Below are 12,252 nucleotides of genomic sequence, written 5' to 3'. Positions count from 1 at the left end.
AACAGTGGAACAAACCTTGGTCAAAGAAGCCATATCAAAAGTTCTCCCCGGAACAGCAGTGGAGACCTCGCTCTGCCCAACCTGAGAGTAGGTCCCCATTCAGGGGGAATAATAGAAACTGCTACGCTTCTGCACAGACCACTGGCAAGTCCAAGGGCGCTCGCCCTCAAAAGCAGGGCCTTTGACTTTCTGGTAGCACGCGTCACCGTCTCCACTTCTTCTTCGTCTAGCCGCCTCTGCCCATTCCTGTCGGCCTGGGAGTCCATCTATATGGACAGGTGGGCTCTTTCCATTGCCACGGAAGGCTACAAAATAGATTTTGCTCTGATTCTGAGCCAATCTGTGGTAATCACCATACCCCCTTCCCCACCTCTGCTGGCGGAGGTGAGCAACCTCCTACAGAAACACGCCATAGAACGGGTCCCGGTGGAGGCCAGGACGGGAGGCTTCTACTCTCATTACTTCCTGGTTCCCAAGTGGGACAGGGGTTTGAGACCAATCATGGACCTTCGGAATCTGAACAAGTTTATTCTGTACCAGAAGTTCAGAATGTCCACTCTGCAAACAATTCTTCCCCTCATCAACCAAGGGGACTGGATGGCAACACTGGACCTCAAGGATGCCTACTTCCACGTCAGCATCCATCCTGCGTTCAGACGTTTCCTTCGGTTTGCAGTAGGTTCTCAACACTTCCAGTTCAAGGCCCTTCCGTTCGGACTGTCCACTGCACCTTGGGTGTTCACGAAGATGATGAGCGTTGTGGCTGCCCACCTCTGGCTTCAAGGGATAGTCATCTTTCCATATATCAACGACTGGCTCCTTGTGGTGGAGTTGAAGGAAAGTTTGTCAAACCATATTGCCACCACTCTTCATCTTCTTTACACCTTGGGTTTGCAGGTCAATTTGGAGAAATCACACCTTACTCCATCACAGACAATTCAGTTCATAGGGGCTTTGCTGGATACGAACCTTCATTGCGCTTTCCTGCCTCAGCAGAGAGCGATGGACATTATCAACCTGGTCGAACTTCTGCAGAGTCGAAAGTGGGGCACGGCGCAGCAGCTGCAGCAGGTGCTGGGGCTGATGGCGGCGACTACAAGCATGCTGATCTTTGCGAAGCTGAGGATGAGAGGCCTACAACTTTAGTTTCTTCATCAGTTTCGACCATTAAGGGACTCACCTCGAAAGAGGTTTGTAATTCCACCTGTGAAACTTCAAACACTGCAGTGGTGGAAATCAAAGGACAACATTTGTCAGGGAGCTCCCTTCCACCTACCTGTACCAACAGTGACGATTACAACAGATGCGTCTTTATGGGGTTGGGTGGCCCACATGGACGCTCTGTGTGTGGGGGGCCCTTGGCCTTTGAAATTGACTCACTGCCATATAAATTACCTGGAACTGCTGGCAGTTCATTTTGTTCTTCGATCCTTCTGCCCCATGGTGGCGGGGAAGGTTGTTGCTCTGCTTACGGACAATACCACTGCCCTGTGTTACATCAACAGACAGGGAGGGACAGTTTCTCGATGGCTCTGTGTGCTGGCACTGGAACTGTGGTTGGAGTGCCTGGACCACGACATCTTTGTGAAGGCTGCGCATCTCCCAGGGGTGCTCAACCTGCAAGCAGATTCCCTCAGCAGGGGTGCGGCTTCCCCGCACGAGTGGGAGATACAGTGGCGCTTCCTTCAACCCGTGTTTCAGCTCTGGGGGTATCCTCAGGTGGACATCTTTGCCACAACCAAGAACCGGAAGTGTCCTCTGTTCTGCTCCAGAGGGGGCTCGGATCCAGAGTCGTTGGGAGACGGTCTGCTGTTCCCATGGGAAGGTTGGTTCCTATATCTGTTCCCACCTCTGCCACTATTGACAAGGGTGGTCAACAAGATTGCAAGAGAGAGACCATGCTGCATCCTGGTGACTCCGTGGTGGTCTCAGCAGAACTGGTTCCCGATTTGCTCCAACTGGCGAGGGGGGTCTTCATTGGTGGACAGACAGTTTCTGGTGGAATTGTCTTCTGTCAGCTCAGGGCGGTCATGTATTCCATCACAACGTGCCCCACCTGAAGCTGACAGCATGGTTCATCGACTCTGTGAGTTCTCCAGCAGAGTCCAACACGTTTCCCTGAAGAGCAGGAAGCTGTCTACCTGCACTTCTTATGATAGGAAGTGGCGGAAGTTTCTTCAGTTTTTAGTTGATCCTACAGTTTCGCCCCAGAGGGTGGGACTGCCGGTTACTTTTGAGTTTTTGTTATCGCTGGTGGATGCTGGCCGTGTTTTCTACTCCATTAAAGTTTATCTGGTGGCAATATCTGAATTCCATGAACCAGTGGAGGGGCATTCAGTTTTTGCACACCCTCATTCTAAGAGATTTTTGAAGGGTTTCCTTAGGCTTCATCCTCCTTCAAGATCACCCCCACAGTTGTGGGATTTGACTCTAGTGTTGGACAGGCTGACTCGGTGTCCTTTTGAACCGATGGCCACATGCTCATTACAGCTCCTATCTTGGAAGACTGCTTTTTTGGTAGCCATTACATCAGCATGCCGTGCAGGGGAGCTCATGGCTATGCGTTGTGACTACCCATATTTAGCTTTTCAGGAGTCTGGAGTATCCTTAGCTCCTGATATTTCCTTTCTCCCCAAGGTGGTTTCTCAGTTCCACCTTAACTTAGAAGTTTGGTTGCCCACGTTTTATCCTACAACTTCCTCGTATGAGGAACGTAGGTTGCATGCTTTAGATGTTAAGTGTGCCTTATTGTTTTATTTGAGTCGCTCCAAGAGTTTTCGTAAGGACCAGCATCTTTTTGTTTCTTATGCTGCTCCTAAGGTAGGTTCCAGAATCTCGTCTCAGCGGCTTTCAAAATGGCTCACTGAGACTATTAAACTATGTTATTTGTTGTCTAAGAAGCCGTTACCTGGGCCTATTCGCGGACACTCTACAAGAGTGATGGCGACGTTGGTGGCGTTCCTGAAAGGTGTTTCCCTGATGGACGTTTGCAAGGCTGCCACCTGGTCCTCTCCACATGCCTTTACGAAGCACTACGCGCTGGACATGCATGCTCAACAGAGGACTTGTCTGGGAGCTGTGGTGCTGCAAGCTGTTTCTTCTGGTTGACCGTCTTCCCGCCTCCAAATATGTCTTGCTTCCCATGAGTGTGAAGCACAGAGACCACAAAGAAGATAGACAGGTTGCTTACCTGTAACTGTAGATCTTCGAGTGATCATCTGTGCATTCACACTACCTGCCCTCCTTCTCCACTGCTGACGGTCTCCCTCCAGTAGGGGCTTCCAGTGGTCAGGAAGGAACTGGTGGGATCCTTGCACTGGCGAGCATGCGCACTGGGATGCCTGTGCATGCCCATTGGTGCCGAGTGCGAAAAAATCCTGGGCTTTTTACGTACCGATTCGGGGATCGGCGCAGGCGCTCTATCCCATGAGTGTGAAGCACAGATGACCACTCGAAGATCTACAGTTACAGGTAAGCAACCTGTCTTTTCTTTTGGGGCTCATAGAATTGGACCCCCTGGCCCAACCTTTTTGAATCTTGAGGGGTGTTTTGAGGAGAGGCACTGGATGCTATGCTGATAATTTGGTGCCTCTGCCTCAAAAAACAGTCCTCCTAGAGCCCCAGATACCCACGATTGATCCTCCATTGTACCCGATGGGAACTGGTCTCTGTAGGATATAATGGAGCGCCCAGCAGACATTTCCCTCTCCCTCTCTGACTTTCTGACAACCCGGAAGCAGAGGGAGGGCCTCTGAACCAGGGGATTCCCTGCCCCCAACTGGGGAATAGCAACCTTACTGGGGGGGCTTGATGTAGCTGCCTTCCTGCTTGGCTGGCTGGGACCAGCATGGAAATCAGCGGAGGCATCTATCGGCAGCTGGCAGGGTCCAGCTGGAAGTGTGGCAGGGGCACCTGGCAGAGGCTGGCATAGAGAGGCTGCATCTGAAGGGTCACCTACTGATTTGGGGCCTGATTGGTTGCCTTCCTGTTTGCTGACTGGCTGATGGATCCTGTCTAGATGTGGGCCACTCTGCTTCCAGGGGGATCTGTGGCATGGCCTCTGTTGGAGGGGGCTTATGGAGTGGAGGTGGACCGAGCAGCCAGCCAGTCTTCCCCTTTGTGGCAGTAACAGTGCAGGATAAGTTGATTGAATGGTATACAGTACAGCTTAGGTGAGTACCCTGGGGCATCATTGGGACGATTAAGGATTAACCCTCAGACCAGGCCTGGGGCCTTGAGGACAGCAGAGGCCTCGGACAGGAAGCCCTTGAGCAGTGTCATTATCCTTGACCCATGGACCCTGCAACTAGAAGGACAGGAAGTGGCACACCTCCTTTGAGCATCATGAAGGCTTGGCAAGGAGGAGCCTGAGCCATAGATACATGACAACTCACAGCTCGGAACCAGGGTGGTCTTGCCCATAAATCCAGGGATGTGCAAACAGGAGACCTGACTCTTCTGTATCCCATTAGTGTCCTGCACTGCATTTGGGTTGGAGTGAGGTTTTCTGGCCTGCGGGAGCTGCAGATCCCCTTTGATCAATGTCAACATATAAATAGTTGGCTTTTTTACTACCTGAAGGAAGGTGTTGACTCTCATTCAGGGGTCTGCATGCAATGATCTTTTCCCACATCAGATGCCACATTTCCTGTGTGACTTGTTTCAGGCATACCAAATCAGCTGGCCGGACACCTAAAAAAAACCTTCTGTGGAGAAAGACCTACTTAACTTCTCAGCAGTGTCCTCTATCTAAAGTTCAGTCTCATGTTTGTGGGCACTAGGGGAAAACAACCTCTCCTTCCACCGACATTAGTGGTGATGGGCTGTGCCATGGTCTGCAGTTCACCGGGGGGCTTGGGTGGAAGTAAAAGGGAAAGAATTATTGACAGGCTTTTAAAAACCATCCAGAAAGGCAGTCTGCAGCCAGACCAGTTCAGCACATAGGAAACAATTTATGAACCTATAATGTTCCCATCTTTAGCTGAAACTGAACTCTGCCTGTCTGGACAAATCTCTGATTTCAACCACACAAACAGACCTCTTGCTGTGCTGAGAACCGCGATGCACTAAACAGAAAGCTTGCAGACTTTTAAAAAAAATAGGAAACGGAGGGAAATTATTTAAGCAGAGAATCCCTTGTTTACAAAAGGGCAAGTCTGGCAGTCTGAGTTAATATTAGGATTCAAAACAGCATAGATTTAAAAGAGCACTTAAGTGCATTTTTTCCACTCTGAAGCCACTTTGAAGCCTGACTCAACAGATATAGAAATCAGAGATTAAAAATCATAAAAAGTTATGTTTTAGAGGGTTAATTTGGTATATTTATGGTTAGTGCGCTACATCAGAGTTACAGCATTGCTATTAGGGATGCCACAAACTTTGCAGTGAACATGTTCAGGTGAATGTACCATGTTTGACAATCACAATCTCCTTCCTGTACATTGCACTTCTAATCTGTTCTCCATCTGCTGTCTGCCTGGAATGCCTGCCAAACAGCTTTGCAGATGTGCAGGAGCTGCGGTGGTTGACTTTCATTTCCTTGTGGTGGTGGAGTTTCTTTTCCTTGCATTATGCGTTTGCACAGTGGATGAGATCAATTCTACCTGGGGTCACAGACAGCTATAGAATCAGAATCACAGAGTTGGAAGGAATCTCCAGGGTCATCTAGTCCAACCCCCTGCACAATGCAGGAAATTCACAAATACCTCCCCCCATATTCCCCCAGTAAGCCGTGCTCCATGCCCAGAAGATGGCAAAAAATCTCCAGGATTCTTGGCCAAACTGACCTGGAGAAAAACTGCTGCTTGACCCCAAAGTGGCAATCAGCATTTCCCTGGGTGTGTAAGAAAGGACCATGAGAACTAAGCTCCGATGCAAACCCTCCTGTCCTTCTCATGATCTACCTAAGTTCACAGAGTCAGCATTGCTGTCAGATGGCCATCTAGCCTCTGCTTAAAAACCTTTAAGGAAGGAGACCCATTCACCTCCAGGGGAAGCCTGTTCCACCAAGGAACAGCTCTGTCAGGAAGTTTTTCCTAAAGTTTAGCAGAAAACTCTTCTGATTTAATTTCAACCCACTGTTTCTGGTCTGACCTTCTGCAGCAACAGAAAACAACTCTGCATATCCTCTATATGACAGCTCTTCGAGTACTTGAAGATGGTGATCATATCACTTCTCAGTTGTCTCCTCTCTTGGCTAAATAGTGGAAGACCTCCTTCCCTGACTCCTGCTGCTCCTACTAAGGCTTGGTGGAGCAAAACTGGTGGAGCAGCATCGTGCCAGCACTGAAACATCACTTCGGGTGTGAACCTGGCAGTGACATTACTGCTTCAAGGCAATGCTCTAGGATTCATACCAAACTATGATTAAATCATACAGTTTCAGGTAAATCTTAGCGCCTCACCCAACCTCACATGTCACTGCCAGGTATACATCAGAAGGGATGATATGGTGTTTTGTTGCCTTCCCTCCCAGTGTCTCCAGCAGTTGTTAGCACTTGGCTGGTAGCCCTGTGGTTGGGTCAGGCAATGAAATGAAGTGCGGAGGGAACTATGCCTCCCATAAGACTGTGCAAAAATGTGGATGCACAAAACTGTACTGACAGCATAGACTTAACTGAACACTACACAGTATGGCTGTTTTAAGAACACATGTTTATAACTGCTGATAGACTGAGCTGCTCACTGTTCATTTATACGAATGGTTGCTGGGATAGGCATATAAAATTCACTCATGTAGCCTGTTCATGTAAAACACAAATGTTGATGTGAGACGCAATGTACACATTGCTGTGAGTGCTGCAGTTATTGCTGTCTCTGTAGCTACTCCCATACAATCAAGTAGAATCTACACCTTCTGCCTGTATCACAAGTGTGAACTGCATGGTTAGGTACCACCAGGGCTTTTTTTGAGCAGGAATGCACAGGAACACAGTTCCAGCTGGCTTGGTGTCAGGGTGTGTGGCTTAATATGCAAATGAGTTCCTGCTGGGCTTTTTCTACAAAAAAGCTCTGTGTGAAACAATGGTGCTGTCAGGGGGTGTGGTCTAATATGCAAATAAGTTCCTGGTAGGTTTTTTCTACAAAAAGAACCCTGGGTACCACTCTAGCAAAGTCTGCTTCACTAGGAGTCAGGCCATCGTTGTGAAGCATAATCACCCTCTCTGCCCCCAACCATGTCAGTAAAAGATGTAGATCTAGATAGGGAACCAACCAAGAAGAGACTGATTAGCCTTCAGGTGGGGCTTGGAGGTTCCCTGGAATTACAACTGTCCTACAGATACAGAGGTCAGTGACAGTTTTCCTAGGAAAAACAGCTGGCATGCAGGGTGAAGTCTATGACTCTACTGTGCCCTCCCCAAATCTCACCCACCCTTGGCCCCACCCCTAATCTTCAGGAATTTTCCAACCTGGAGACGGCAACCCTAGGTGGTATGGTATGAGCTTTCAGGAGTCACTGCTCACTTCTTCAGATACAATTCTGGAGCAGTGGCTCCTGAAAGCTCATACCCCATCACAAATTTTGTTAAGTCTTTAAGGTGCTGCTGGAGCCTTACTCTTTTCTGCTGTAAACCATCCTGTTTGAAAAGGACTTTGGCTTACTTTGGGGTCTCTAGTTAGAGCTGACCATCCTAGCTTTGTCACCAAATGAGGCAACTGGCTTAATAGAAATATGGTGTTTTCCAGAGATTAATATCTTCTTTTCCAGTATGGTTTTTCTCAACACATTGGGTGCTGCTTGAATGTTTGGTCCAAGTTCAATAGAATTTTCCATTTTTATTTTGCTATCAAGTCACAGCTGACTTCTGGCGACCTGTGGGGTTTTCAAGGCAAGAGACATTCAGAGGTAGCTTGCCTCTGCATAGCAATCCTTGACTTCCTTTGTGGTCTTCCATCCAAATACTAACCAAAGCTGACCCTGCTTAGCTTCCAAGATAAGATGAGCCTGGGCTAGCCTAGGCCATTCAGGTTATGGCTTTCCAGGGGTTGTTTTGTAGAAAAATAGGTGGTGGACCTCATCCAGGGATTGTTATGCAGCTGCACCTACTATTCAATGGACAAGATGGGAAGGAGGAGGTGGAACTCTAATAAAGGTTCAGGAGCTGTGCTCCTGTGAGCTCCTGCTGAATCCGAGGCCTGTGGCTTTCCATTATTAGACTTCAGCAAAAATTTCTTGGCTAATAACTACAGCTCACTTTTAATATTCTGTCTTATCTGATCAAGACAGATTCCGGTGGCTGACCTCAGCTTACACAGAACTTTTTTTTTTGTCCTCTCACACACGTTTCTTGGCTTCTGAACTTTGCTTTTACAAGTCATGCTATTGCCTACAGCCTACTTGTTATCATAAACCTGGAAATACTCCAATTTGTAAGTATAAACCGGAGCATCTTGCTTAGTATTCCAAGATCTCTTAGGTTCTGGTGGACTGAAATTATCAGGATTCTTCCTAATTCTATTTTAAAGAAAACTGGGAAAATATTTTTAATATTAAAACTAGAGCTACTTTATCCATCCTTTCCTTATATCCTGAATTAAGGTCACCTCCTTTGGACTAGAAGACTATCAGTGTGTTCTTATGCAATCACTCCAATTTAAGGTCACTGGAATCAATGTGCTTAGACGGGTATAACTCTGTACAGGATTGCACTGTATGTCAATGAATGAGTAATCCCTCAGTTCATTAACTGTGCTATCCTAAGGAGAATTACATCCTTCAAAATCCATTTAATAGAATATACTGTTTATTTCTGCCATGGTCTTAGCAGAGTCAAAAGAGTACTTAAACTCTTTGTTTACAATGGGCCTAAGTCTGCTTAACTCTGTGTTGGATCCCAATCTTGTGTTTTTAAGCCTAAATATATATTCTAGTGGTGACAGGGACAGTCCTATACAGGGTTTCCAACTCCAGGTGGCATCTGGACATCTCCCACTATTACAACTGATCTTCAGATGACCAAGATCAGCTCCCCTGGAAACAATTAACAACAAAGTGGGACCACAGAGGAAATACAATATCAATCTCAGCAAGAAATGCCCATCAATGTTCCCTTTAAACTGAGTTAGTGTGAGCTAGCTCACAGCTTTTTAGCTTCCGGCTCATTTTTATCTTAGTTCAGGAAAAATGGCCCCAGAGCAAACTAATTTATGTGTTAGCTCATAACTTTAATGCTGTTAGCTCATAAAGCAGAATTTTTGCTCACAAGACTCCATAGCTTAGAGGGAGTATTGGTCCCTGTGCATACCTTCACTCAATATCCAAAATCAAACATCAATAATCAATCACTTATTTATGTATAAAATAATTCAATAATGAATATAGAGAATAATTTATGTACAGAATAATCTCAATAATTTATGCATAGAATAATGTATAGAATAATCTATGTATAGAATAATTTTAACAATAATAGTAGAAAACATGTATATATATCAAAATCTCAACATATCTCATATCCCATATACTTGCTGTATAACAGTATCAAGACTGCTCAAAACAAAAATCTGACTGTCTTTGGTAGCTATAAATCCACAATTTCAGTCCAATGCTACTGGGAGATTAACAATCATGATGACATCAACTGACCAGCAATCGATATTGGAGCCTGTTTCAATGTTTTGTTCAATAGCTGATTCCACTGAAGAGTAATATCCTCATAATCTGTAAAAGAATTTCAGTTTGAGAAACAAATTTGTAATGGAACACCCAAGCCTCTTGCATTTACAGAGGATCTCTCTAGTTAATTTCTATAGGGTGTGCCTATGGCTGTGTTGGAGAGTGGACGCTATGGCATTATATTCTGAGGTCCCTCCCTTCTCCAAACCCTACTCCCAAAATCTCCAGGTATTGCCTTATCCTAGCACTATTTCATACTGCTAGCTATTTTGAGTTTGTGTTTGAGATATATATTGCAGACAAATGCTTTTGTAGCATTACTTGTGCAATCAGTTTGATTCACATGTTGCTTTTGTTTGGCAGATGTGGGAGTCATTTGAAACCTCCACAGAGGCAGAGACATGAAAAGGTAATAGTCTCTTCCTGAGGAACAGCCTGGCAAAAATCTAAACCTGGGTGTGGTAACAAGTCAGATCTGTGGGTTACTGTTCTAACACTATGAAAACTGGGAGAGCTGAAATCTAGAACAATAAATACCTCTGAAGGCTAGCAAATACTAATTTTTATTAGAGTATTTAACAAAACATCATCAAAAAATATACATAACCATAAACATATTGGTTCTCTTCATAAGAGAACCAATCAAAATTTTTCTGCAACAACACCATACCATATATACATAGGATATTTAAGTCAAGACCTGTGACATCTCTCCCGGCAATTTTCCCTTGTCACAAGTGGAGGTGCTTTCCAATACTTCTGCCTTAGATCCTTCTACTGAAGATGCTGGGAGTGAACCTGGGACACTCTGCTTGCTAATACAGGTTCTATCACTGAGCTATAGCTTCTCTTTACCTGAAAATCCACGGTTGTATGCACCTAGTATGCAGCATATTTACCATGCATTTATATTTATCCATGTTTGCTGTTCTCACACTAATCATGTGACGTGGAAGCTAGTTCTGCCAAAAGTCAACAAGGCTTATACCCATGTAACCTGTAGGTGCACAGCTGTAGTTCTAATTTAGGTTCTGTGGCCTCTCTTGTTTGTGGGAATAACTGACAGCTAAAGCTGCCAGATTTGCAATACATAAGCAAATATAAGACACAGGTACATGTACAAGGCAAAGGAAAGAACAACGGATCATTGTGAAGAAAATGGAAGTATCGATCATCACGACATCAGGAAAGTGTTATTCTACTGCTTTCAAACACATAGCTGGCCATCTTGTTTCTCTTACTACGATGGCAGCTGGACATCTGGAAATAGTATGGCTTGTGGCAAGCATTAATAAAGTATTTTTTTTTAAATGCCATTAAAGTAGCAGTCTGCCAGAAACACAATTAAGGAAAATTAGCTGAAACTAATCAAAAACACATAAACCTGAAATAGTAGATTGCCAATGGAAAATTCTGGGAACACACTTATTATAACAGAATAGGAATATATATTTATACATTTGTGAATATTAGACAAGCTGTATTGTATTACCTGGAGTATATAAGGAAAACATTTGGATGAGGGAAGGAAAGAAGATGATTAGAATGTTAGAGAAGGCAGGAAATGATTCACAATGCCGTGCTATGGAATCCCAGATCAGTTGCACTGGCAAATGTAATGTGTTTTCTAATGAAGAGATGATTTAAACATTAAACATATCACTAAAACAACTGCTAATGCTGCGGATTTATGAAAAACCTCAAGAAATAAGAAATTCAACCAAACAGATCTGCAAAGATGCTTCCGTGGATCAATGTGTCTTAAGACACTGTAGCAGGTAGCTGGAACAGTAGAATTAAGTTCACCAAAAATGCTCCCATCTATGTGTAACTGAATCATACATAGGAGGAATAACTATTCATATAGAAGGGTGGAACCCATAAATGTGGAAGGATAGATTTTAGCTCACACAGCATGCTTTTTTTTTGGCCTCCCTTTCCCGTGGCGCAGAGTGGTAAAGCAGCAGTACTGTAGTGCTGTGGTCTGAACTCTCTGCTCACAACCTGAGTTTGATTCCGGCATAAGCTGGATTCAGGTAGCCGGCCCAAGGTTGATTCAGCCTTCCATCCTTCCGAGGTTGGTAAAATGAGTTCCCAGCTTGCTGGGGGGAAAGTGTAAAAGACTGGTGAAGGCAATGGCAAACCAACCTGTAAAAAGTCTGCTGTGAAAACGTTGTGAAAGCAACGTCATCCCAGAGTCGGAAACAACTGGTGCTTGCACAGGGGACCTTTCCTTTCCTTGGAGCCCACAATGCTGTTCCTGAAAGTCTCCTATTCCCTGGGTATACCTTCACAATATTCCACCAAGAAGCAGCATTTTGTTAGGGTTGCCAACCTACAGGTGGTGACTGGAGGTCTTCTTAGATTACTAATGATCTCCAAGCAGCAGAGATCAAATCACCAGTCACAAGTCCCCTGCTTGCACAGGGGACTACCTTTACCTTTTTTATTTTCCAACATGGAGCTCTCATTGTAGCCCTATTTGGGCTACAATGAGAGAGGGAAGCAAGAAACTGGCACTCAACATGTAGCAGTCTGTCCTTCCATAGAAAGCTCTCAGTGATTTCCCTCCCATAAAGATGTATAAGCAGGACTACTCAAACACTCTGCTGAGATACCTAAAACAATAACAACCT

The sequence above is a fragment of the Heteronotia binoei genome, chromosome 10 (assembly GCF_032191835.1).
Source record: "Heteronotia binoei isolate CCM8104 ecotype False Entrance Well chromosome 10, APGP_CSIRO_Hbin_v1, whole genome shotgun sequence".
Classification (NCBI taxonomy): domain Eukaryota; kingdom Metazoa; phylum Chordata; class Lepidosauria; order Squamata; family Gekkonidae; genus Heteronotia; species Heteronotia binoei.
This window is presented reverse-complemented; position numbering follows the sequence as displayed.